Here is a 26,198-nt window from a genome sequence, read left to right on the forward strand (position 1 = left end):
TCCAAATGCATTATAGCCAGTTCATGAATTGGTACAAATACAACAGGTGCAGCTCTATCAATGCTCTGGATTAAAAAACTGTGATACAAATGATAAAGCACTCAAGAAACCCCAGACAGAGCACTTACATCCAGTATCTGTACCCTTTTCCTTTCTACCTGCAATAAATTCCTTCCTACCTATGCAGTGTACATTCACATTCCACGTGTAGTGTGGCCAGGCTGGTTCATTTCGTCAGCACTAAGCTTACAGTAGGAAGCATTTCCTCTGCCTCGTGGCTGCACTATGCATCCATCCATGGTAAACACATGTACGGTTCTGTAAAGTCTACTTCAAACTACCGCTCCTGCTTAACAGCAAGAGTTCTATCAGGAAGAAGTGTAAGATGTGTTTCACAGTGCTGGTGACACAAGTGGTGCTGTGCACCAGGATGTCTGTGGAAGCACTTGTGACAGAGAGGCAGTCTTATCACCAAGCCTTGAGGCTCCTACTCACTGAAACTCAGGACTTTGTGGCTGAGCGTGTATTCCCAGATGCTGTCCAGCCAAAGTGGCCATGTCAGACCAGACACACTGGCGACTCCATCCAGGTGAAGGGCGTGAGATGCCTCGGGCACCTGAACAGTCCGTTGGACCGACAAAGGGCCGAGGGAGAGCCAGCCGGGAGGCAGGCAGAGCACCGCCTCACGGCCGCTCCCGGACCTCCACAGCAGAGCGACCGAGGGCTCTCGCACCACACAGCCCCAGCGCCGCCGGCAGCCGCCGCCACGAGCTCTCACGACAGCACAGGAGCTCCGAAACAACGGCGCCGGATTAGAGAAGCAAAGCGGCGGGGGCGTGTGTGGGGGGAGGGGGTGAGGGGCAACAACTTCACTTCGTGGTGCGGCCCGCAGGCCGAGGGGCGCGGCGGGCGGAGCGGGGATGACCGCGGCCCCCTTTCTGCGCCAGGGCCGCGCCGTGCCAGCCGCCCCTCCGCGGCCAGTAGCCCGAGCCGAGGCGCGGCCGAAGGCGGCCGTCCCGCCGGGCTACGAGCGGTTGCCAGGGCGATGGGGAGGGCGGGCAGCAGTCAGTCACACCAATTCAATTACAGGTACCGGGGCCGGCCGCGAGAAGCGTTCCGCGGCTTCAAAAGCCGGGATTAGCCGCGTCCGCGGGAGCTCCGGGGCGCGAATAGCGGCACGCAGACCTCGGGGGGAAGGGGCTGGGGAAGGGACGTACAAAGGGAAGGACGACTCCTCCTGCCCGTTCCTCACAGCACAGAGCGGGGCCCGACGCCTGCCGAGGTGAGGCGCGGGGTGCCTCGCTGTCACCGCGGTGCCGGGGGGAAAGGGAAGAAAGGGAAAAAGCCGAGGAAAAAGAAAAAAAAGCAACATCGGGCTCGAGAGCCGTCTGTACCACCGCCCACACGTATGCACGCGCTACAGGACGGGGACAACGGCCGCACGCACCGACCCCTCGGGAAAAAGTATAATTAAAAAAAAAAAAAACGTAGCGGGAACAGCAGCGCCGAGGAGCGCTGAGCTCGCAGACATCGCTCAGAGAGGATTCAGGAGGGGAAAGAAAAAAATATTAAAAAAAAAAAACAAAAACAAAACAAAAAAAACCTCGTCCTCCCTAGAGAGCGGAGGGAAGAGCCTGGCTGCTGCCTCCGAGCCGGTCCTAAAGTTAACTTTCGGCAGCCCGTTTCCAGACAGCAGCGCTGGATCTATTTGGATAAAACGCGTGTGACCCAGACACTTGGCGCCCGGCCCGATGCGTTGCACCGGCAGCCCAAATAAAAACAAGAGTCTGACTGCCTCTCGCTCGCTCTCTCCCCTCTCGCACAACGAGAGAAACCCACGAGCACGGAACGCGCCGACCCACGGCCGGAGCCCACTCACCTCCCCCCGCCGCACCACGTCCCGCAGACAGACACACACCGACAGCAACGCGGCTCCGCGGGGTTAAGAGTCTGGCGAGTCCCCGGCGGCCCGGAGTAAATCAAAACCACACGCTTCCATCTTCCTGACGAGCCCGGCCAGCGCTCGGCGGGCTGCGGGACGGCTGCCGCCAGCCGCGGGGAGCGCGGCCCGGGGGCTGCTGCGCCTGCGGGCGGGGGCTGTATCTTTTCTTTCCCCCCTTTCTCTCCTCTTCTTCCTAACTAACGATCTCGTGCTAAAGCCAGAACAATCTCAAGCAAAGCTGCCCTGCTCCAGACCGTGCTGTGCAAATCGCGGCTGTTCTCGGTCGAAAAGCCCTCGCACCCCCTTCCCCCATTCTCAGAGGTTTCTCTCTGAAATCGCTCCAATCCACCTCGCCTGGTGCGAGACGGCTCCCCCCGCGCCCGAGCCCTGCACGCAGAGCCGCTCGGGACACGAGAAAAGAAAAAGTTCATCGAATAGCGTGAAATCTTCCTTACCGTGCTCATCTTCACTTTCTGATACAAAGTAAGTTTCAAACAATAGATATTGCACAGGACGGATCCCGCTTCCCTCTCTGCTTTTCCCCTCTGAGCAAGCCACCATCGGGGTATCTGCGCCCACAGAATCACGTTCTGTCGCCTCCCCAAAAGGGGCTCTTAAGAAACGGACCGGCGGGGCAGCAGGGAGGATGCCATCAGTTCACCCCACCTATCACCCTGCACATTTTGTCTTTGCAACGAGAAGGGGGGGAGGAAGGAAGGAAAAACAGGCTTATATTGAGGTGGGGGTGGGTGCCCTCCTCTCGAGCAGCCGCCTCTGTGCGAAATACCATGTGAATATCATCTGAGTAGGGGGGGGGGGAGCGGAGGGGGGGCGGGAGAGGGGGAGAGAGAGAGAGAGAGAAGAGAGCGGAGGGGGAGAGAGAAGGCAGGCAGAGCAGGAAGGACTCAGGAAAGTTTGGTTGAAGTAGCCCCAGACCTCCTCTCGCTACCGGCTCCCAGCCAAGCCGAGCGCGGCGGCAGCAGGAGCCTTGGCAGCCTCGCCCGGGGGACGGCGCGGAGCACGCTGACGTCAGCCTGCAGATGTGCCCCGGCCCGGCGGCAGCGCCGCGCATGCGCGCCGCGTCACGTGGCGGCGGGGGGGGCAGGGGTACAGTCGGGGTAACGCGAAGCGGCGGGGAGGGATGAGGAGAGGGTGCTGTGCTCTGTCGGTGCGCCCACCGCGCCGAAGGGGGAACTGAACGGGGCTTTAACGGCCCTTGCCTCCGGCTGTGCTGTAGAGCAGTGCGGTGCGGCGTAGTGTGGTGTGGCATGGCGCGGTGTGTGGGAGCCCGACTGGGCCCCGGATGGGCGTTGCTGGCGGCGGGCCGGGCAGCCTCCTCTGCCCGGTGAGGCGCCGAGGAAGCCGGCAGAGGCCTCCCGCCGGCCTTCGACCCGGGCGTTACCGCGGATTTAATCACAAAGCAGCTCTCATGTGCCGTGAGGGCGCGGTGCCGGAGAGGCAGTTTGGGGAACGGGGACTTTCGGGGCCGGGACGGGAGGAGGCCTCCCCAGGGGGGCCCGCGTAGCGCTGCGGCTTTATTTGCAGCGCTGAGCCCGGGTCAGAGCGGGTTCACGCTGCTGCTAGCAGGCCGCCCGAGTGCTGCGCTTCTTCGTGCCGCGTCGGAGGCAGCGGGGTGGTGCCGGTGAGCCGTTAACGCGCGGGAAGGGTCCCACAGTGCAGCCGCTGCGGGGCGCGTCCGAGGACTGGAGGGCAGCCACGGCCCTCGGGGCCTGAAGGCCGGTCTTGAGGTGGCACTCACAGCGACAGAACCACGGTCCGCTTAGTTCTGTCTGAGCGTAGCGTTGCTGCGGTTCAGGTCTAAGTTCTGCACGTAAACAGGTGACGTTCCCATCAGCAGGAGCTTCAGCGGAGTTAGCACAACCCTGGAGAAAGGTACTCGCTTTTGTCCCATTCCTGCCGAAGCGTCCCGCTACCTTCATCCCATTTACGAGGCCCTACTGCAGTCTTTAGGCAGCTTGACCTGCTGCGGTTCGGGCAGGAGCAGGTCGGCGTCCCGCAGCACGGACCGGCCGTCTCGGGCGTGCAGCGCCGTGCGGCGGCCAGCCCGCGGCTGCGGGAGGTGCTCGTGCAGAGGGCGCCACCCTGCGGGAGCTGCCGCCTCCTCGCGGAATCCGCGGCCTCGGCGTGCCTCTGCAGCGGCCGCTCGGTGAAAGCGCGTTTGTCAGCTTGGGCGTGGAGGAGTGTTTTTTTTCTTGAAGTTACAAAGTTCCCCATTCTGCAGCTAATTCATGTATAAGATGATCGCGTTCATACAGCGAGCTCTACAGCAGGTGCGGGCAGGCGTACCTTAGCTACGTTGTCTGTCTCTGCAGACAGACTTTGTGACTATCTCTGCTCAGCGTGGGGTCTGCCAAAGATGGGGTCTGTCCTTTTGAAAGGACAGCTTTTCCCCCATTCTATACCAGGACCAAAAATAACCTTTTGAACAGGGAGACACACATGATCCAATTGCCTCATGGTCGTGGTATCCTGGTGGGATGTGGAGACCTGCTCAGGTCCTGCCGAGCCAGACAGAATGCAGTCTTGACAGCTAGGCTGGGGTTATTCTGGTGTGGAAGATCGGCTGTCCGTGGTTGGAGCTGCTCCATGGCATATAACCGATTAAATACTCATCAAGCTAAAAAGAAAGACAGCTTAGCACTGTCTGGCCAGGGCACTTGCATGGGTTCAGCTCCCCGCTCTAAATCAAGCAAGGCAAAGACTTGGGCTCTGCAAGGCTCAGCTGCCTGCTCAGACCAACAAGTTATTTATTTTCTGTCCCAGACAACTCCATTTTCTTGCCTACACCCACTGCTGGAGCTCTGGAAATGTTTCCAATAGCAATTTTGTCAAAACTGGTATATTACCAGGAAAAACTTTGGCTCCAGTTAAAAAAATTCCTGACCATTCTATAATTAGAATTTCTGACAGAATTCCCAATATAGTTTGACTTACCCTTTTTGCATAAAATCACTTTTCCCTGAGTGAACCTGGTTCAGATAAAAATAGTGAGTCCATTTGATGACTTTTATTTTTGTCTCATCAGCCTGAATAATACCCATGTGTTTCTGATGATTTGCAGCATTTTAAAAAAGAAACTTGCACAAAAAGTCATATGCAGATTCTTAGTGTAATTTCTTCTTTGCTGTAAGTAGAAACAACCAAATTGCAGAGATAGGAACTGCCATTCTGTGTCTCAGAAGCTCTGGACAGGATTACAGATTTATTGAGCACAGAATGTACTACTCCATGTCTTACTCTGCTTGTTGGTCTTTGCAGACCAGGGAAGTAGTTAGCTAAAGCATTAAGCACTCTTGACTTTACTTTAGGCCTTCAAATCCTTTAGCATGTCAGTCAACAACTGATAAGATTGGCAAGCACTTTTTTGTTTAAATAAATATTTACATTAAACTTCAATTTAACATTGCTAGACATACTCAGAGGTATTTGAGGCTGATTCCAGGAATCTTGCTGTTAACTAATAAACACAGAAGAGAAAGCTTTTAAGTATTTGTACAAGTGTACTTCTACAACAGGAGTTTCTCATTCCTTATACATTTGAATGGGCATGCTTGAAAGTATGTCTTTTCTCCAATACGTATATTCATCTGGTCACTGAAGGCTCAACTGTAATATCCTATTGTATTTAGAAATTTTCCAGCAATACTTGGGGAGAGAAAAGTCATTTCTAAATATTCAAATAAAAGGAAAAGTGACACCTGCACAACAAGCATGAGTCATCAGTCGTTTTTATTCTCTTTGAGAACATTATTTGAAATGCTTCGGTAAGTGGAAGACAGTCGATAATATTCTTACCTGCAAAGTAAGAAACGGTGGGCAAAATTCCACCCAACATATTGGTAAAATACATTTTCTTATTAGCAGTAAGCACCTATGGTATGCTGCAGTGCAAATTTTGAAGTATTCTGATCTACTAAATTATAAAATGAATCACATTCAGTACATAAAATCTCTTGTTCAGAACAGTCAAGGAATCTCACCATTGCTCAGTATTTTAGACCAGCAGCCAGTAATCAGACAAGTGAATCCACAATGAGCTTATTATAGTTTAATTATTTGTGACTGCCTTTTCAATTTTTACAACTTCCTCCTGTTCTTTCTTTTTAAATGTACGAGACTATGGTTTTAACAGCGTAATTGTTCCTGTTGCTTCCATAGAGAGTAGTGATGGGACTGCTGGTATCTGGCTTGCACCGTTCTTGACTGGGCATTATACTTCAGTAGCTTATAGAAACATAAGCCATCCTGTGTCTGAATCTGAAGTGTAGACCAGCTACTATCACACTTGTCTTCACCAGCCATCAAGTCACCTGCTACTGGAATATCTATTACCTGCTGGGATAGCTTTACAGATGATCTGTGGCCCTTTGCAGTGATTATAACAATGATTACAGCAGCTACTGCAGTAATGATTATAGCTTAGTATGTACCATGACTTAAGACATGAGATTTTATATGTAATATTAGTTCCACTGATGGAGAAAAAGCCATTCAACATTAAACTTTCGTCATTTGTAACTATGAATTGCTAATGCTGTGAAACTGAAAACTGCTATTCTGCTTATGAAAAGACTGGTCATAACAATGCATTCCTCAAGTTGATTGTTAGATGTATTTATTTTAGCATTAGAAATCTTACTGTTTATTACTGTCATGTAGCTTGCACAGAATTGGAAGAATTTACATCCTGAACCATTCCTGATCTGGTAAATTCCATGTAAGGAATTAGAAAATACTCCTTACCACTCCTTTGTCAGGGCTTGGAAAAATTGGCGTCGGGCTTTTAGAGCAAATCTGTCAGACATCTCATTTGTTTGCTTGTCTCCTCACTATGGCTACCTCCTACCTCAAATTGGATTAAAAGACTCCTCCAGAGTTGGACAGTATGCTGCTCCTGTCTCTGGAGAAATGAATAGGATAACATTATCAAACAGTGTAGTTTCCCATTATGTTATATGTAACGTCCACCACCATGTAAATACACTCCTCACACAACTAAGAGCTTGTACATCATTTAGGCTTCCTAATTTAGAAATATCTGTAAGATACGATGCTTCTTGATTGAATAATTTAATTAAAACTCGATTGAGTAACTCTTGATCTGTGAGGTAGATGAAACACTTGCTAAAATACTTTGGTTGACCACATAGTTGAGAAAAAAAAAAATCATTATAACCTTATCTTCATCTGTGCTAAATGTCCTGTGCTTTATCTGTGCTCATGGGGGAGGAAAGCTGGTAATGAGCATAAGGACTTTATTTTCAGTCCTCTAAACTAAATTTTTCCAGGAGTGCCTGAAGATAATCGTGCTACTGAGGTCCAGGCTCTCTTCACTGACATTTCTTTGTAAAAAGCTTGAATTCAGATTGCTAACAGGAGGAGAAGTGTTCAGGGCAATACCAATCACCTCCATGCAAGAGAAGTAGAAACTATTGTGCCGTGCGCAGTATTTTTCAGTTTGCCACGAAAAAAAAAGAGTGCATATCAAAGTGTCTTTTCAGTTGGAAAATGGAGCCCTTTTGAGCTGAGCTGTTCTCGATGGCCCTCTAAAACAGAATTCATACCAATGAATTTGGTTTCAGGTAAGGCCTTGAGCCTCCTTCTGCCCAGCAATGCACATTTTGCCAAGAATGTCTTCATTTAAATATGAAGAGCGTTACCAAAGGCAAGATGGTAGACCATCCTTTTCTAGGATGCTCCTCCCTGGGAGCAGTTGAATGTTATGCTGATAAAGGGCTTATCATCACCTGAGCCACTTTAAGAATCTGTGGACCTGACCAACCTGAATATTTTGGTTTAAGATTTGGAAATAAAACTGGAGATCTCAGTTCATGTAAGCTTGCAGTCCTCCAGGATCCAGGGTCCTGGGCAGCTTTCTCCGTGATAGAAAAAACAGAAGTGAGGCAGGGTAGAGATCAGAAGGCATGAATGTGGTAACAGTATACTTCGGGCTCGCCCAAAGCCTGGAAGGGGTGGACAGTGGGAGGGGTATGATTGATTCTCTCAAGTAAACCTGAGACTGAGGATCTTATGCTCTGCAAGGTGATTAAAATGGGTATCTGCCTCAACATTTTTAGGCAAATAGATGGAGCTGATCCTATCCTCATTAAGACTTTAGTAGAAAGTTCAGCAAACATAATAGATCTCTACAAAAGAACAGCAATTGCAGTAAACATAAGAGCAGAAAGAAATCAGATTAGAGCTTTTTTTTCTTTCAAAGATAGAGTATCTTTTTCTGCTTTGTCTCTTTCCAGTTTTCCAAGTCAAGAGATACCAAAAAGAGTAGTCCAGTAGCCGTAACAGTTTGTTTAAAGGGAGAATTTTCCAGCTGTATGTACAATAATTTTTCTATGTATATATATTCTTGTTCTCTAATTTTCTTATTTCCAGATAAAGTTGTTCATTAGATCTCAGTGATCTGAACAATCTGTAAGACTTATGGAGAAAAAAGTTGGGACAAGTTGTACAGTGTGTGGAAATGCATGTGGAAAATCTCTATGGAAAAATCAGGTAAATTATATTCCTCGAAGATTAGTGTATACAGAAACACAAATAAATTATGCATAAATTATTAGCAGAACTGCAAGAATTCAGTTATTTGGATGTTTTTTAGGATGAAAAATGTGGAATTGACCTGTAAGACCTGGCAATTAGTATGCAGAGCACTGTAGCATTTTGCAGTCTGGCACACAGCTCTAAGAATGACAGCCTCCTGCAGAACTGGGCACATTGATCTAAGAACCTAGGTGGCTTGTTTAGTTTCAGAGTTGGAGGAGAGTTACAGTACTTGTATGAGTATCCAAGTCTGCTCATTTAGCACCTGCTGAAATATGTGGTGATTCTCATTTATTGGTACACTTTGTATAAAAGCATGAACACATACAGCAATGTCAGAGATTGTAAAATTGGATTGTGAAAGGAGCGTGGATTTATTTTGAATGGAAAGAATTGGACTTTCCATACTCCTGGACTGTATAACTGGAAAAGATTTATTAAAGACTCTAGAGCATGCAGTGCATACTGCTTTGGACAGAGATTATGTCTTTCTCTAATTTAGATGACTTTTTGGCATTCTTTCTACCATAGTGTCTTGCAACAGTTTATAAATTGGACTATCTTTAGTAGTTACTCTCTTCTGCTAACTCTTTGGTATCTCCCCAAAAATGCGAAGATATTATGAATGCAGTAGAGCATTATATGACTATGATAAATACATACATTTCTTACCCTATCTCACAAGGAACTTCAAAATTCATTTTCATATATGATTATTACAACATAAGCAGCTTTTTGGTTAGGAAAAACAGCATGAAGGAGGTTATTAAGGCTCCCTTAAAAAGTTCAGCATTTCATTTTTCATCTTATTTAGGTTTGGTTGGATCTATGTGAAGCAGATTTTGTACAGCAGTAACAACCCTGACCTCCATATGTATCCCTAGCCAGATGAATCTTTTGGTATGACCCAGTAGCTGTTTTTACGTAAAGAGTAGTCTTCAGCTTCTTCATTACAAACTCTAAGTTGCTGAATTTACAAGTATTTCTGGTGAACACTGGGGCAGTTGAGAATCACCCGTATGTTGGGTTTTGATGCATTAAAAGAAAAAAGAAAAAAGAAAAAAAAAAAGAAAACCTATTTATTGCTAAGAAATCAAAAGATTACATTTCTAGTTACAAGTTTCAGGGCACAATCTGTGAACTGAAATATGAACTCAGCTTAGTGTGCTTCTGATCCTTTTGTAGCCATTAAGGGATTATTTGCATCAAAAGACAAGTTATAGTGAAAAATGATGAGATTCAAGTATTCTCAAAAACTTTCAAGGAGCTTACTTGATCCAAGTATTACGGTTCAACAGGTTTGTACATAATATGATATGGTTTTGCATTCTAACATGAAATAGGCATAAGACTATCCAGAGGTAAGAAGAGGTTGGTTTGTGGCTGTTCGCAAATGTTTGAGCTGATTCTAGCAGTGAACTTCTGCACTCCTGAAAGACTTAACTTCTCCAAACCTCTTTTTTCCTTTTTTCTTTTTTAAATAAAAAAAAAAGTAAAACAAAACAAAACCACTGTGTTTTCTTACAATGCCTGAAACTTAATCAGTGGTAATGAGTTCCCTCATAATATTTGTAACTAAGAATATATTAAGAATTTTGTAAGAAAGAAAAAATGAAAGTATTCAAAGCAAATGGAGCAGCAGCTGAAGAAATCCTCAAGCTTGAAGAAAATGCCTGACATTTATGTGTAGCTCATTGCACCCACAATTGCAACCATCTATAAATCTACAGAATTTCATCCAGACGAGGTTATCAGGCAATAAATCAAGTTCTTACATAAATTGTTGCATGAGCAGTTTTCTGCATAGATTTAAACATAACACAATTCTTCCAGTGCAGCCAAACTGTATAAAGTTCAGCTAGCGCTAAGTCCCTACCACTATCAAAGCTTTAACAGTGTATTTACGAGGGCAGTGAGCACAGGTGTGGTTATCCCACCTGAAAATAAGTATGTGCATTTACAAACAGATCTAGTTGGCATTTGCTGAGAGATCAGTGAGGCTACAAGACACTTTAGTATAACGAAGCATTAGTTACTTTATAATGAATGCAAGGATCTGCATTGATCATTTAACTGTTTGTGTAATGTCTCACCTTCAGCTGGTACAAATTTTATATAGTGCCCAAGTGCCTTTTAGTAATTGAACGTAAATGAGGTAATTTTCGGATACTTCCATCCATGACTGACTGCATATTGCTGTTATTTCCCTAGCCTAGTCTTATACCTCCTTATGAAAATACCGAGTTGGACCCTCGTGGGTCCTGTCCGACTCAGCATATTCTGTGATTCTGCGATGCCATTAACTACCTGTTGTTTTAGCCTGATGTTTCTACTGAAGGTCTACACACAGCATTTTTATTTCTCATTTTTGAACGTCTGTCCACAGATACGTCTGTCTGACTTGCAGAGGTGAGAAACAGAAGTGGGATTCGCTGTGAATAGAGCTGGGGGAGGGATCGGGGCTAACCTTTGCTCTTGTTTTGCCCCAGATTTTCGGCTTTGCACATGAATGGATACTCTTCTATTGAGATCTTTCTTTAGAGGGATGAAACAAATTAACGGGAAAAGAATACCAGTGAATTCACTTTGTGTGCCATCTCCGCGAAGTTTTTTTCTGAGACTCCATGGAAAAAAAAAGAAATGCAGAAGCCTGAAGTGTCCCACGCAAAACTCTCAGAATAGGCAGGGCATCCCGGCATTCCTCACGCTCAGCTCCGCGGTAAAACTGCACACCAATCTGTTACCAGCTACCACAGTTTCTTACCAAAGGTGCCGTGTAAAATAAGTTACTAAAAATCTTCTGAAGTCCATCTGTCTTTCAGAAAATAAAGCATTTTCTTCTTGATAGAAGTTAGGTTTTTGTTGTTGTTGTTGTTTCGTTATTTGTTCAGTAATTTGGGGAAATAAATCTAATCTGCAGAAAATATATTTTTTTTCATCTTGAGGACAGAAATCTGAGTGACAAAATGCCCCTATTGCCCAGAGTGTCTAATTATATCATATGACTGTTTTTCTTTAAAAGCTTTATTATGGCTGCAGGGTTAAACATGCGTGTCCAAGTAATCGTGCACGGGTGGACTTGCTGCTACCGAAGTGTCTTCTGCCCCCTTGCTGACATGTAGGCCTTCAGGCATTTAGGCCCCCTCAGAACTTCTAAATGTTGCAGATATTGTTTTACGTAGAACATAGGAGAAAAAAAAAAAAAAAAAAAAGTCCATCACTGCTTTTTTGTTCTCTCTTCTATAAAGAATCTAAGTATAAAATTTACAGCTATTGAATCTTAAAGTACTTTCAGGTGATACAATGACAACATGATCAGCAGTAATGAAAGTGTCCTTCAGTCACTGACAACAAACTACCATCAGCAGTGGGATCAATAATATTTCAGGGTTATCCTACTTCTGTCTACCTCCCTGATCCTGTTCAAAGAAGATATAAATTCTCCCTCTAGCCTCTGAGATGCATTAAGAATATAAAGGGTATAGAATTCAGTGGGCATCTTTTCTTAGTTTATTAACTATTTTTTTACAAATGAGAAACATATGACTGTATATAAACTGGCATGGTCACATGAGTTTTGTAGCTAAAATTCATGTTAAAAAGAGAAAAAACAATTTTATTCAGGTCTGTATATTTAAATGTAAATTTGTACCATATATATCAAATCAGTATGTATGTGTAAACATAGAATGGGAATACACTTTATCAGGAACGTGAGCAAGTCTACTGTTTAAATTAATTCTTTGCAATTTCCAGAAAGTGGTATTTTGCTATTACAAAAACAACTTGATCTTGTCTTGTGGCTAGAGTTCTGTAATTAAACTCAGATCCCCAGCTTCTCACATTTTTGTTTTTCAATACACATTTGCTAAAGCATTCAGATGGTTTGATAATAGTACAATACAAGCACTGCAGTTTTACAATTAAGAAGTTCTTAATACTCATGACTGTATTTCACTTCACAGGCTAAGCATAAAGCATAGTGGCAGGTGAAGATCCGGGGCTTTGGGCTGTGAGAATGAGCTGAGACTGGGAAAAGGGCTCCTCTTTTGTTGGTTGTCTGGTTTAGATTCAGCCTTTCAGATGGGTGTACAGGCCCTCACAGCAAGTAGTTCTGCTTCTGATGTTGAGTAAAAGTAGTCTAGATTACACAACTGATTTTTTAAAAACGCAGTCAAATTTAATTTATACTAATTAACTGTATAATTAGAAGTTAATTTGCATGGTTAACAAATACCACCTTTTACCCTTTGGGGGAAAAAATGATTCCCCCTTTAAAATAGTTAAATTTGGATTTACTTCTTATCCATCTTTCTTCCTGCTATTTTACCATAATAAGCATTTTTAGTTGTTTCTTCTTAATACTGGTAACAAGATCAGAACAAGATCCTACACATATGATGGCTTTGCCGGAGTAGTAATTTGTATTTCCTAACCTCATACTTGGTCATCAGGCAATCATCCTGTGTCAGGCAGCATAATGCTTTAAACCTCTGAGCTATGGAGTCCTAGCTCAGCCAGCTGGAAGCAGAATAGGTTTCCCCTTTCCCATTGCCAATGTGCTGGACTCAACTAATTCCCTGAAGAAAAATGACTATATACTTGGCACGCAGCAGCTACTAAATTTAAACTCCTCCCACCCCTATATACTAAGCTTTCTTTCACTTACGGTGCTAAAAGGAAGTTTCAGGGAGATGGAAAAAGTGGCAGATGCAGCCAACCTGACATGCCATCTTCAATCATTTTGGCTTCATCACCTGCACCACTCCACATCCGATTACACTGCTCCAATTCTCTCACAGACTGCAGTCTTCTGTAGTAATATGCATGTCTAACCACCAAATCTGACCTGAAAGCAGATCTTCTAAGAAGGAATGGAAGAAGAAAATAGTTGGCATACTCACTAAATGAAAAACAGTTTTAATTAGGGCTCTTAGCAGTTCCTGGGACCTCTACAGGTTTATCCAGCATCATATAGAAAAATCATTTTATCTCCCTCTTGTGTTAGTTTAAAATAAGTGCCACTGAACTGAGCAAATCCTCACTCTGTGACTTGGCAAACATTAATTTAATCCACACATCTGTCAGTTCTCCAATGTCCCTTTATTCTAGAGAACTCTTAATTGCAGAACTAGTATCTTTACCTCAGATGAAAACATGTGATGAACTAGCCACGTATGCTGTAAACCTGGTAGATATTAGATACGAGATGAACGTATACAAATAACTCTGGCTTAGGAGATTGGTAATAAATTTCAACTATGATAGAAGCAAAAGCATGTTTCTCTAATTCTGTAAAAAAAAATGAAATCAGGTTAGTTTGGTTTGGTTTCAATAAAAATAAGATTCTCTTCTTCATTTTTATTTATCTAATTTTGACACATTGTAACTGTCTCCAGTCTCCATGATTCCTACAAAACCTTTCTATGTGGAAGCAAGACAGAATGACCTATTAAAACCTTTTACAGCCACTCTTTGTATTTATACTAACATTGAGATAAATGTACACTAACTTGACAGAAAAAGAAGATGGTATGTCAGATGTTAAGAATCCTTACGCACATCCCTTAAATTGAATAGAAATTAAAGAGAGCTCAGCAAGTTTGCGGGTGATGCCAAGGTGTGTGGTGCAGTCAACACGCTTGACAAATGTGATACCATCCATGAAGACCTGTATAGACTTGATATGTGGGCCCAGGAGAACATCATGAGTTTCAACAAATCCAAGTGCAAGGTCTTGTGCGTGGGTCATGGCAACTCCTGCTATCAGTACAAGCTGGGGGATGAAAGGATGGAACACAGCCCTGCCAAAAAGGACTTGGAGGTACTGGTGGATGGCAAGCTGGACATGAGCCAGCAGTGTGCACTCACAGCCCAGAAAGCCAACCAGATCTCAGCTTATACCGTAAAAAGTGTGGCCAGGAGGTCAAGGGAGCTGATCCTGCCCCTCTACGCTGCACTGTGAGACCTCAATTGGAATACTGCATCCAGACATGGAATCCTCAGTACAGGACAGACATAGACGTGTTAGAGTGGGTCCAGAGCAGGGCTACAAAAATGATCCAAGGGATGGGACACCTCTCCTACAAGAACAGGCTGGGAGAGCTGGGGCTGTTCAGTCTGGAGAAGGTTCCAGGTAGACCTGAGAGCAGCCTTTCAGTATCTGAAGGGGGGCTGTAAGAAGGAATGGAACAGACTCTTTAGCAGGGTCTGTGATGAGGGGAAATGATTTCAAACTAAAGGAGTGGAGAATTAGAGTGGAAATAAGGAGGAAGTTATTACAGTGAGGCTGGTGGGACACTGGAACAGGTTACCCAGAGAGGTGGTGGATGCCCCATGCCCCATGACATGACAGTCATGGTCAGACTGGATGGGGCTCTGAGCAACCTGTCTAGCTGTAGGTGTCCCTGTTTATTGCAGGGGAGCTGGACTAGATGACCTTTAAAGGTCCCTTCCAACTCAAAAGATTCTATGATTCCATGACTTTTCCATTGTATTTTTACACCAAGAACTTGGGGATTTGTGTGTTTGTGTGTGACATTCTTATGCTGTATCAAGTCTAAATAATACGAAGCAATAGAGCCAATGTTACAGTTCTTCTTGGATAAAAGTAATAGTGTCGTAGAAAATAGTCTATCTGTGGCAAATGCTTTTCAGGTTGTACAATCTCTGCTGCTGTTCTGTTCCTCTCCAACACACTATTTGGCTTTTTGGCCTTAAAGAAGCTTCAAAATTCTAGAAATTGTTTGTGGAAAACAAAACAAACAAAACAAACTTAAAACAACAAGCAAACCAACCAACCGACCAACCAACACAGCAACAAAAACTAGAGGGCTTGTATCCGCAGCTGATTATTCTGCTACAAAGGTGCACAATTTTCACCTCATTTCTTTGAGTTTGAGACTTCAGAGGTAACAACAGCAGAACTGTTTGTTTGTTTGCTTGCTTGCTTGTTTGTTTAAAAAGTTTTTCCATTTTACACTAAGATGAACCTATAATATTCTATTTAACTGTGCAGCCAGACCACTTGAGATGTGGTTTCATGACCATACTTCAAATAAGTATTATTTAAAGTAACTAGATTTGATCTAACAGAAAACTGAGGAGAGATATGCTAGAGGGCTAAATGGTTTTGTTGTTCTGGCATTCAGTAACATGTTTTGCACCAATGTTTTACTCATCCTTTCGAGGAGTCTTCATTAGTAGGTTATTTTGGGGTGGATTTCTTTTTGTTGGGACCTTTCCTTTTTTTTTTTTTTTTTTTTTTTTTTTTTTGGCCTTTGTATGACAGAGAAAAAACCTTTGCATAAAAAGTAATGACAAGCTATAGTCTATAGCCTGGATTTTAACTTCCAAAAAACTGAAAAATAAAAATAAAAAATAAAAATCCCTTATTGGTTCCATCTACAATAGAGTATAACTATTTCAGGGAAAAAAAAGTCTGTGAAATGGTGCACCTTACACCAACTATTTCCAACTATTCCATCACTACATATACAGAAACTTGTTTCAAATTCAAGTTTTTGAAAAGTTGCTATTTTCCAGTTGTCTTGTTCTTCATAAAGCTCATGAAAGGGAGTACAATTTGGACAGTGTTCCTGTAAATTGATCTGCCAGGACTGAGGAATGTCAGCAGTCAGCAAGCAGAGTATAAAAACCTTTGTAAAGAAAAGATGCTCCCTTCAAACTCTTAACCAGTAATCATTTTTATTAATTTATTGTTAAGATAGGAACAGATAACAGTAATAAATAAAGAACAAATAGAAGTGTAGTACATAGCACATGCTTGATCCTCAAAGCAGTTTTCCCAGTACAGAAAGTGTACTAGAAGCTCTGTAGTATGGGTGTCCAACTTTTTGGCTTGCCTGGGCCACAGTGCATGAAGACAAATTGTCTAGGGCCACATAGGTCGCTCCAAAACTAATGCCTCCTATTTATTTCCATGGAAACTAAAACAACTACAAAGAGCATAACAACACTGTTTGATAAAGCAAATTCTCAGTTACTAAACACTCTTAACACAGTCACCACCATAAGCTACACATTTTTGCCAGCAATGAACAAAAGCCTGCATGTTGCGCTTGTAAAAATCTGCACCAGTAGATGTGACCACAGTTGCCACTGTTGAAATGCACCACCCACCCCTCACTGTGTTCACATCCACCGTTTGGTCTCTATCAGTGTTCACAAGTGTCGGTGAATGTCAGCAGGTGCCATTTGTTCTGCACGGAAGATCTCAATGACACACATTGTTCCACGTGCACTTCCATGGCAGACGCCAGTCCGTCAGAGTGCCCCTCTGCTGCCATCTGTCACATGGCAACAGCATGTAACGGGATACTGGTGGCAACCTTCAGCCTCTACTGCCATATCACCAACATCCGACTCTGATAGCGTGGGCCAAGATAATAAAATAGGTGTTACTTTCAAAGCAGCCCTCATAAAAATACATACTTAATGTACATAAAGTAACATTTACTTATTTTATTATTTATATATTTACTTTTTAGTTATAACATATGAAAAAAAATTGCAACAAAGCCATAAAACTAGTGGGATATGTGACTGTTCTTGTGCAACGAATGCCCCCCCCCGGTGCCACAGCAATGGCTGCAGTTTTTAGTGAGCGCTCAGGGCGTCCCTCAGAGATCAATGATGAAATTTCACTCTGCTGTGCTTCATCCTGAAAACGGTTGTTCACAAACGCAGGTACTGCCAAAACGCGGTGAGATGAACGAGGAGCGACTGTGAAGTGGGGGGCATTTGTCTGAGGTAGGAGAGGACTGGGAGAAGTCACATTTTTATTGCCTTCTATCTGAAAGGGCACGTGTTTATCTAAACTGAGGCGATTCGCAAATAAACCAAAAAAAAACGATGATTTTTTTCGGCAACCTTGAAAGGTATTCTCGAATTCCCGCATCAGAACGGAACGCACGGCTGCGCTGTCTTCGCTGCGCGTTCACCCAACGGACCGCAGCGCGCACCCCCACACCCCGCCCCGCGCGCCGCTGTCCGCGTGAACGGCGCTGCGCGCTGCGGCGGCGCTGAGGGACCGCTGAGGGACGGCTGCGCGCGCGGAACCGCTGGGCGGGCAGAGCCGCCGCCGCCATGATGGCGCGGGGCGGGGTGCGGGGTGCGGCCGCGGGTGGGCGTGCCGGCTCTGAATCTCTGTCCTCGATGTGGTAAAGTATCTGGTCGCTTAGGCCAAAAGCTAATAACAAAGGTAAGTGTCCATCGTCAGTGTAAAACTTGCCTCTAAAATGTTGTCCATCAGCCTCTACAAACAACAAGCTATTTATTCTTGTGACTGTGATGCCTTTTTGAACTTTCCCAGTTCTGCGTGTGGCAGAACTGTTTTAGAGTGTGATGGGTTATTCATAGTTGTATTACTGGGAAGTAGTGCTGATAATCCCACGTTTCTAGGAAAGAGTTGGAAAACTTTAAAAGAGAGGAACATGTCTTGAATTGAATTATTTTTTCATTAATTTGAGTCAGGAGACATTGCAGGCAGTGCCCTGCTGACAAAGCAGCTAAAACTACATCTGATAACCTTGATAAGAAAGGGGCCATTTTTCCCCCTTGTCTTCCCCTGGACACTTCAATAAGAAAAAGGCAATGTGTGGCTCATTATTGCCTCAGAAAACAAATGAAAATACTTTTTGAACATATGAGCTTTGAAGAGAAAATCTTCAGAGAAAGTTGTGGCACAATGAAAGTGTCTGGATGGAGGCTCAGAGCCAAAGATAGGTCTGTTTTTGGTTACAGCAGGGCTGGGGAGCGCTCTGTAGAGAATACTGCTTGACCTAGAAGGTACAGAGTAAAGTACAGATTTTGGAAGGAGAAATGGGAAAATAAAAGAAATAGAGGAGATAAAAGAGAAAATCCAGAACAAAATATAAAGGAAGAAGTGTGTGGAGGAGGCTAGAAAGAAGAAATAGACACAAAATCTCATAACAAAATCAGTTGTAGGATCTCTTTAATGGTATGAATTAACCGAATGAATGTGGTAGAAGCAAGAAAAGCACAGAATGTCACATTTTTCCAAAATAAAATGGTAACCTTTAGTACTGACTCTCTCTACAGTGTATTGATTGAGATTTTAATATCACAGAATCACAGAATCAGAGAACTGTCGGGGTTGGAAGGGACAACTGGAGATCGTGGGGTCCAGCCCCCTGCTAAAGCAGTTCCCTGCAGTAGATTGCACAGGAAGGCATGCAAGTGGGTCTTGGATATCTATAGAGGAGACTCCACAACCTCTCCAACCAGCATCTTCCAGTGCTCTGTCACCTTCAAAATAAAGATGTCTATATAGAACTTCATGTGTTACAGTTTGTGCTTGTTACCCCTTGTTCTCTCACTGGGCACTGTTGAAAAGAGCTTGGGCACATCCACCTGACATCCACACTTTATTTATTAACATTGAGAAAGATTCCCACCCTGCTCCCGCCACAGTCTTCTCTAGGATGAACAGTCCCAGTCTCTCCCAGGAGGGAGATGCACTATCATCTTTTTGGCTCTCCACTGCACTCCTAGTGTTTTTTGAACTTGGGAGCCCAGAATTGGACACAGAATTCTGAATGCGGCCTCAACAGGGCAGAATAGAGGGAGAGGATCACTTCCTTCAGCCTGCTGGCCACGCTCTTTTTAATGCAGCCCAGGATACCACTGGCCTTCTGGGCCGTAAGGGCACACAACTGGCTCATGGCCAATCTGCTGTCCACCATGATCCCCAGGTCCTTCTCTGCAGAGCTCCTCTTCAGCAGATCAGTCCCTAACCTGTACTGATACATGTAGGTATTCCTCCCCAGGTGTAGGACTCTACACTTGCCCTTGTTGAACCTCATAAGATTCCTCCCCGCCCAACTCTGCAGTCAATCCAGGTCTTGCTGAATGGCAGCACAGCCTTCTGGTGTGTCAGCCATCCTCTCAGCTTTGTGTCATCAGCATACTTGCTGAAGGTGCGCTCTATATCTTCATCTGTGTCAATAATGAAGGTGTTGAACAAGACTGTTCAGTACTGACACCACATGAAATGTAATCACTTCTATAATTTAGGCTTCTAAGGCATATATAAAATATTTTGAGTGGTATATAAAAACAGCAGCACGCTGTTTTTTCATAATTACGTATCACTAACCCCAAATGGGAAAATACCTTTCTGGAATAGATCACACAATCACTTCTTTTTTAAGTATTTTGGAATGGAGCAGTGAATACAAACAAAAACACCTAAGTTTTAGTATCAGGCTGCAGTGTAGAGTGCTAACAAAGCATTGCAGTGATAACATACTGTTAAAGGTTAGTTGAAATGTTCATTAATGAACAGTGAAGTTTTTATTATTACACTGCTGTCAGCAAACTTACGCAAAAGATTTCCTTCACCGTACATAAAACAGGTATAAATCTTTGAAGTAAAACATTTTCATGGCAAAGCATATCATTCTAATAAATTTACTAAAAATACTCCATTTGGTCTGGTTCAGACTGTTCGTAGCTTACAAACATTTCTGTAGTTTGCTAATAATTTGCTAAACTCCTGTATCCGATTATGTTTTTTTTCACATAACCTGACCTTTACCATAAATAATGCATACTGATATTATTTCAGTATCACTGGCTTACTTGACTTCCAAACTGCGACTACAAATTTATTGTTTAAAAGTGAAACACACAAAGGCATTTGATTTGATCATTTTGGCTTTTTACAGTCAGCAGCAGGTTTGTTTCCCCTGCAGAATTAAACGTGATCTGGCAATCTTATGGATTAGACATTTTCACGATTAGCTTGGAAAACATCTTATTAAAATGTTGCAAGGCTAATCTCGTTAAACAATTGTGACAGTGCTGCTTTTGCACAAGGTTTGTAGGCATCACTGCTGCAGTGTCCAGTGGGATGATTTCATCCCTGCTGTAGTCCTGTGGACAGTCCTATCTACAGTGGAACAGAACTGCATCAATAATTAATGTGATTGAGTAAAATAACTCTAGATTTAAGGTGAAGGTTTACACCTAACCTGATATGTTTATATAGGGCTATCCGATTTTTTAGGATATTTCTGGCATGGTATGAATTTCTCATGCTAAATCCTACCCATATCATTCATCCTAGTGAGGCTCTGCCTGTTCTCTCCCAGTTTTGTTGATTCCCTAGAAAGTGCTGCTTCTCTTGTGGTAATTCAGTCAATATAGTGATGTAATATTTCATAAAATTAGTATCTGTGTTACATCACATGGTTTCTACACTGCTGCAGCTACACTTTCCTTAACATAGAGTTGCTGCTTGACTAAGTCAGTCAAGGTGCAGTTGCTGTTCTCAAGGTCAGCTTCAGTGTTCCTGAGTGGTAATCCATACGTGAGAGCTGGCTTTCCGAGTTTATCATCTCCAAGTTAGTAGTCAGGAGACTTGCAAATGTTTTTTAAACTCATGTTGCTACTCCGCACATTAGCCCTAGCTGTACGAGGAAAGCTGCGTACGAACTCATGTGTTGTTCTTAGGCAGAGTTCTGCTGAAACCCTCACATGTGCAGTCATGGTATTATTTGTATAGCTTTGCCAGGTCTTCAATATTTTATCTTCACAAATCACAGACTCTGTGCAGGGATGCCAGAATCCTGTCACATACAAGGGACTTTGATCAGGCTACACTATTTTTGTCAAGCTTGTGCTTGGTCAGTTGAAGAATGTATCCACTGGGCAGCTTTAGCCTCTAGGTGCATCAGCAGCACAACTCTGCTTTGTTTGCAGTCAGCAGTTGTTCTGCAAAGTGCGAGTGGCTTGGAACTACCTGATTTATAATATCATTTTCATAAGTACTAATTGGGCAATAACATTATTTGTACCTGTTTATAATATCATTTTCATAAGTACTAATTGGGCAATAACATTATTTGTACCTGTTTCCTGATTTTTACAGTGATTGCAATCAGCAAGTCAAGTCAGCACGTCTGAGGGCATCTGAGTTACACCTCTGGTGCACACATTTCAAAGCAGAGGAGCATCAGGGAGTAATAAAAATATAACTGATTTAAGTTAGTTTAAACTCTGTCTCCTGTAAAGTATAGTTATAGCTCCATTTTCTTAATGTGATTGTATACAAAAGGAAATTACCAAGCATGTCTAATTATAAAAGAAAAATAAAATAGAATTATAAAATTGCAAAAAGCATGCCATAACGTACAGCTCTGCCCTAAATAGTTTTCAACGATAGCCAAGTTAAAGCCTCAGTGAGTTCTGAACTTGCAGAACAGATAGCAGCACTGTTCTGAGCAGACCGTCTAATTTGAAATGAGGCTGTGCTGACTTCTTTCACCTTTCTGTGATGAATCACAGATCTGTTCCCTTTCTATTAAGCAACCTCAATCGTGTTTCCTTCAGCCTTTATATTATTCTCTGAAATACAACAAAGTAATTACTTGGTTTTCCAGTGTTGCAGGACTATAACCAGTGTTCCTGGACCTAATCAAAGTACGACTTTGATGCAGCGACTTTCACAAATCAAAATCTTCTCATAGTGAAGCAGACACAACTCTGAAAATAAATGATACTAAGATAACAGCACATTGCACATTCAAATAAAAAGACTGCATGCAACTGCCTCAGGTTACAAATAAAGGTAGTGCTGTAAGTAAACCTCACTCTTTGACAATTCTGATTAATATAAGCTAATGGTTTAACCAATGAGCTTTACAGCCTGTACAAATACACAGAAAAATGAACAGAAAATTCTCTTAAATAAAAGCCAAAGAAATACCAGAGATAAACAGTTGTAAGAGGTACCAATTTTAAGCAGTGTAATCGTGGAGAATTTAGTATTCTGGCACAGATGTCTCTAGAAGATCATGACACAAAGAATAATGTTTTGCCTTGTCACCAAACAGAATTCCCCAGTGTTCTATCAAGCAAAATAAAGGCACTTTATTATCTGAAGAGAACTTCAACAACTGATTGCGGGGAAAACGATTTATTATAAATAGTAAAGGACTGGTTCTTTACCAAGTTAACTGCAGCATCAATCTATTTAAATTTGTATTTTAAATCATTCTGCCTGAAACAGTCCCCAGCAACTCATCTGAACGCAACCTAAATTACAATTACAAGAGGAATACCACCAAAAACATTTGTCTTGGCTAACTACAATCCAAAAGCTCATTTGGAAGCACCTGCAAGCAGTGTTTGTTGCCAAATAGAGAAGGCATGATTATGTTTCATTTGACAGTACGGAATTTAAAACTTTTGCAGAACAAAGAACTTTTTGTAACCATGGCTGATTATAATTACGAGTAGTTCGGCACTGCTGAGGTACCTTGGAATGCTCATTGTTTAACCTGGAAACAATCTGAATTAAAACATAGTGTTAGCGTTGCCTGAGAATATGCACAAAAAAAGAATCTCGTTGGCTTAATCACTAAAATTTTGCCTTGGGGAATAAGTAAAATCATTGCAATCAGAAAGTAGTTGTGCTATAAGTTTGAAGCAAAATAAATAAGTAAATAAAAAATCTAACAACAGGAAATACCTATACCAGACCTGGTAAAGTTATCCAAAACACTGAAAAAAACTTACTTTCTCTCAGAATATACATGGGTTGACTATCTTTTGTGAATACATACCAGTGAATTTGGCTTTTCCTTATGTTGTTATAAAACAAACAAACAAAAGCTTCAAATATGATATGGTACAGAAAATGTAATGCTGTTGTACCAAAATACTGAAAATGTTTGGCACTTCAAGATACACTTGTTATTCCAAGATGATATACTGTACCAAGGTTAACTTGACCCCAGCCAATGCTTGGACAACCATAACAGCCTTCATTAGTATCACCTGTTCTCTCCCAAAACATACAAGCAAAAAGCTCAGCTATATTTCTGGCAAAACTTCATTTCCCAAAACTTTTGAGCCAGTCTTTCAAATCATGATTCTTTTATCTTCAGCAAAGTGTTGACAAATACAACAGCTAACTTTAATGCCATCAGCAGAAGTTGAAAAAGCTACCCAGAAGAATTTAATTAATTGGGTAGGAAATACTGATAGAAAATTTATACCAGTATTTCACACGGTCTGTGAGTCTGTGAGAGCATACAACTGTTGTCATCTGTGCTTCCTTGTAATCTTACAATACTACCCACAAGAAGGCGTTGACATTATTAGACCAATTCCTTTGCAATGTGGAGTTTGCTTGGACGACATACCCAGTCCAGTAGGGGTTATTACTGATGAGGATTAGTTGTTTCATTTTTTCATGTTTGTGTTGGTTTAGATCCCATCAAAGCTGAGTGTTAAGGGGTGCACCTTCACATTGCTACTGAAACAGTCAAAACCTGAAGTGTTGTCTTTCAAGTTCTGGCCTCTGATTCAGGAGGTGATCATTTCCTTACCCATAGATTACATTCTGGATAGTGACAGTGGTGACTGATGTCTTTTTCTCAGCCATATTAGAGGTGTGGCCACCAGCTCAATACTGAGAGAATATGATATAGGATAGATGAAGAAGCCTGCTGCTTATTCAGTAATTAGCAGAATCAAAGGTGGGAGGGTTTTTAAGCAATATCATTATTTTAGAGATACATACCTAGTCAAATAGACACAGCCCAATACAACACCACCTTAGTTAGAAGCAATTGAAAGTCAAAGACACCTGTACGTAACTACTTGTCACTACTGTGGCATCTGTCTCGATCACTACTGAATACTGTAGAAAACAGACTGATTCTGGTTTGCTATGAAGCCTGGTCGATACTTCTCAGAATTGTCTTGTTGTGATCTGTCAGTTGTCTGGATATGAACTGATAGGGTTTTAATTAAGATCTCACAGCCCAAGGACACTTCTCTGTGTTGGTGAAATTGACTCAACTGTGAAACACAGGTACGCTTCTTGGAGATTATATGGTCAGCAATGTGACATAAACAATCAGTCAAAAACATGACTGAAATGATTGAAAAATGTATTGTCATTCAGAAGCCGTAGTAGCATGCATAGTGTTCCATTTCCTCTGATGTAAGACTTTAAGAAGTTGCCTTTTCAGAATATTAGAATTTCTGCTTACACTTCTGTGTGATCTGTCCCACAACTCCAAAGTAAAGCGTTTCTTCATAACAACCACTTCTTATACATATTTCCTTGAGAAGAGCTTTGAAGAATGAGGTGCAAAAATTGCTACAGAAGCGTTAACTGTTTATCATTGCTGAAAATGCCTACTGCTGATTATCTCTGACCATGTCCTGTGGAAACCAGCTTTTCAACACTCAGAACCAGGATGGTCTTAATGTGTTTCATACTCATGTCATGAAACTGTAGACAAGACAAAGTGATTGATTAAGGACGGGCAGACGGGCACTGTCCTCAGCTGGAATATCAGACACCTCTCAGTAGGTATCTGAACTGTGACTTCTGTGGTCATGAATCAAGAATACTAAAAATTCTTTCATTACACAGCAACTGATAGCAACACTGAAGAGCTGACAATATAGACATGGTTCAGCTTTTCTTTATAAGTCAGATTTATTTAAACTGATGTATAAACATGACACCAGGTATGTGAAACTGAATATGTGATCATGCTGATGAAATTAATGTCAGTCTTGGACTTCAAAGTGCAGCTAATTATAAGTTATTACATGTTGGTATTGATGGTCACAGTGCTTTTCATATTTCTTCCTATTGGAATTACACATCTTACTTTGAAGTAAGAGTAACTGTTAAAGTTTCCTAAATGTGGCCGAAGGAAAGTAACAGGTCAGAACAGTGCTATACCTGAGTAATCAGGTGTGGGATGAAAGAGAGTAAGACCCATGGCTATAGCAGTTGTCAGGAATGTGTCCTCTTTAGGGGGAGGTTAACCTGCTATACTGGTTGCCTGATGATATGAAACAGTTATGATAGAACAATTCTAAAAAAGATGGGAGCAATATCTGTGTCTGTACCTGAGTGAAAACAGGTTCCGGGGGAGGAAATGGGAGGAAGAGTCTAAAACCGGTACTCTACTCAAAAGGAAGGATTTGAACTTATGTTGATTATGTTTCCTTGTCATTCCTAAGAGTTTCAACACTATCCTCACCTTTCACTTGTACTAGCACACAGGGTATGTACTGATGAGCAGCAGGTCCAGTAATGCTTCACCTTTGGTAGGTCTGTCCAATACCTGGATCAGGAAGTTGTCCTCAACATGCTCCAGGAGTCTCCTAGATTGCTTGCAGCTCGCATTCTTGCTTTCCCAGCAGACAGCCAGGTACCTTAAATCCACCATGAGGATGAGAGCCTGAGAGTATGATACATCTTGTAGTCAAAGCAAGAAAGCCTGGTCAACAGGCTTTTTTTGATCAGGCAGCCTTTGATAGACTCCAACTCCTGATGTCCTCTATTTGTCTGGTCCCTGTCTTAATGGATGATATCCTTCCTGGGGTTCTGAGAGAGACGGCTGATGTGGTTGCCGAGCTGCTCTCCATTGTATTTGAAAAATCATGGCTGTCTGGGGAAGTCCCCGGTGACTGGAAAAAGGGAAACGTTACTCCCATTTTTAAGAAAGGGAGAAAAGAAGACCCAGGGAACCACAGGTCGGTGAGCCTCACCTCTGTGCCTGGGAAGATCATGGAGCAGATCCTCCTAGAAGCTTTGTTTAGGAACATATGAGATAAAAAAGGTGATTTGAGACAGCCAGCATGGCTTCACCAAGGGGAG

The 26,198-nt window shown here is 42.9% G+C and overlaps 1 protein-coding gene and 1 long non-coding RNA gene across 6 annotated transcripts in view; one reads left to right on the forward strand and one right to left on the reverse strand.

Annotated features, from left to right (window-relative positions):
* Positions 1-2,967, reverse strand: part of ADAMTS6 (ADAM metallopeptidase with thrombospondin type 1 motif 6) — a 159,417-nt gene extending 156,450 nt beyond the window's left edge. For 2 of the 4 annotated variants that reach the window (XM_046905563.1, XM_025144948.3), the window contains exon 1: positions 2,879-2,967. The gene's annotated coding sequence lies outside the window, so the exon portion shown is untranslated. Of the gene's footprint in view, positions 1-495; positions 2,036-2,397 lie in introns of those variants that run through there. The other 2 variants (XM_424749.8, XM_040656149.2) reach the window with 2 other exon arrangements.
* LOC427161 lies at positions 404-12,353 on the forward strand. 2 transcript variants are annotated; one of them, XR_006932389.1, is made up of 3 exons: positions 404-1,089; positions 8,354-8,473; positions 11,008-12,353. It is a non-coding gene; the product is annotated as an uncharacterized LOC427161 (long non-coding RNA). The 2 variants fall into 2 exon arrangements; XR_005842972.2 differs by having other exon boundaries at positions 935-2,425.
* The last annotated feature ends 13,845 nt before the right edge of the window (positions 12,354-26,198 follow it).

The sequence above is a fragment of the Gallus gallus genome, chromosome Z (assembly GCF_016699485.2).
Source record: "Gallus gallus isolate bGalGal1 chromosome Z, bGalGal1.mat.broiler.GRCg7b, whole genome shotgun sequence".
NCBI lineage: Eukaryota > Metazoa > Chordata > Aves > Galliformes > Phasianidae > Gallus > Gallus gallus.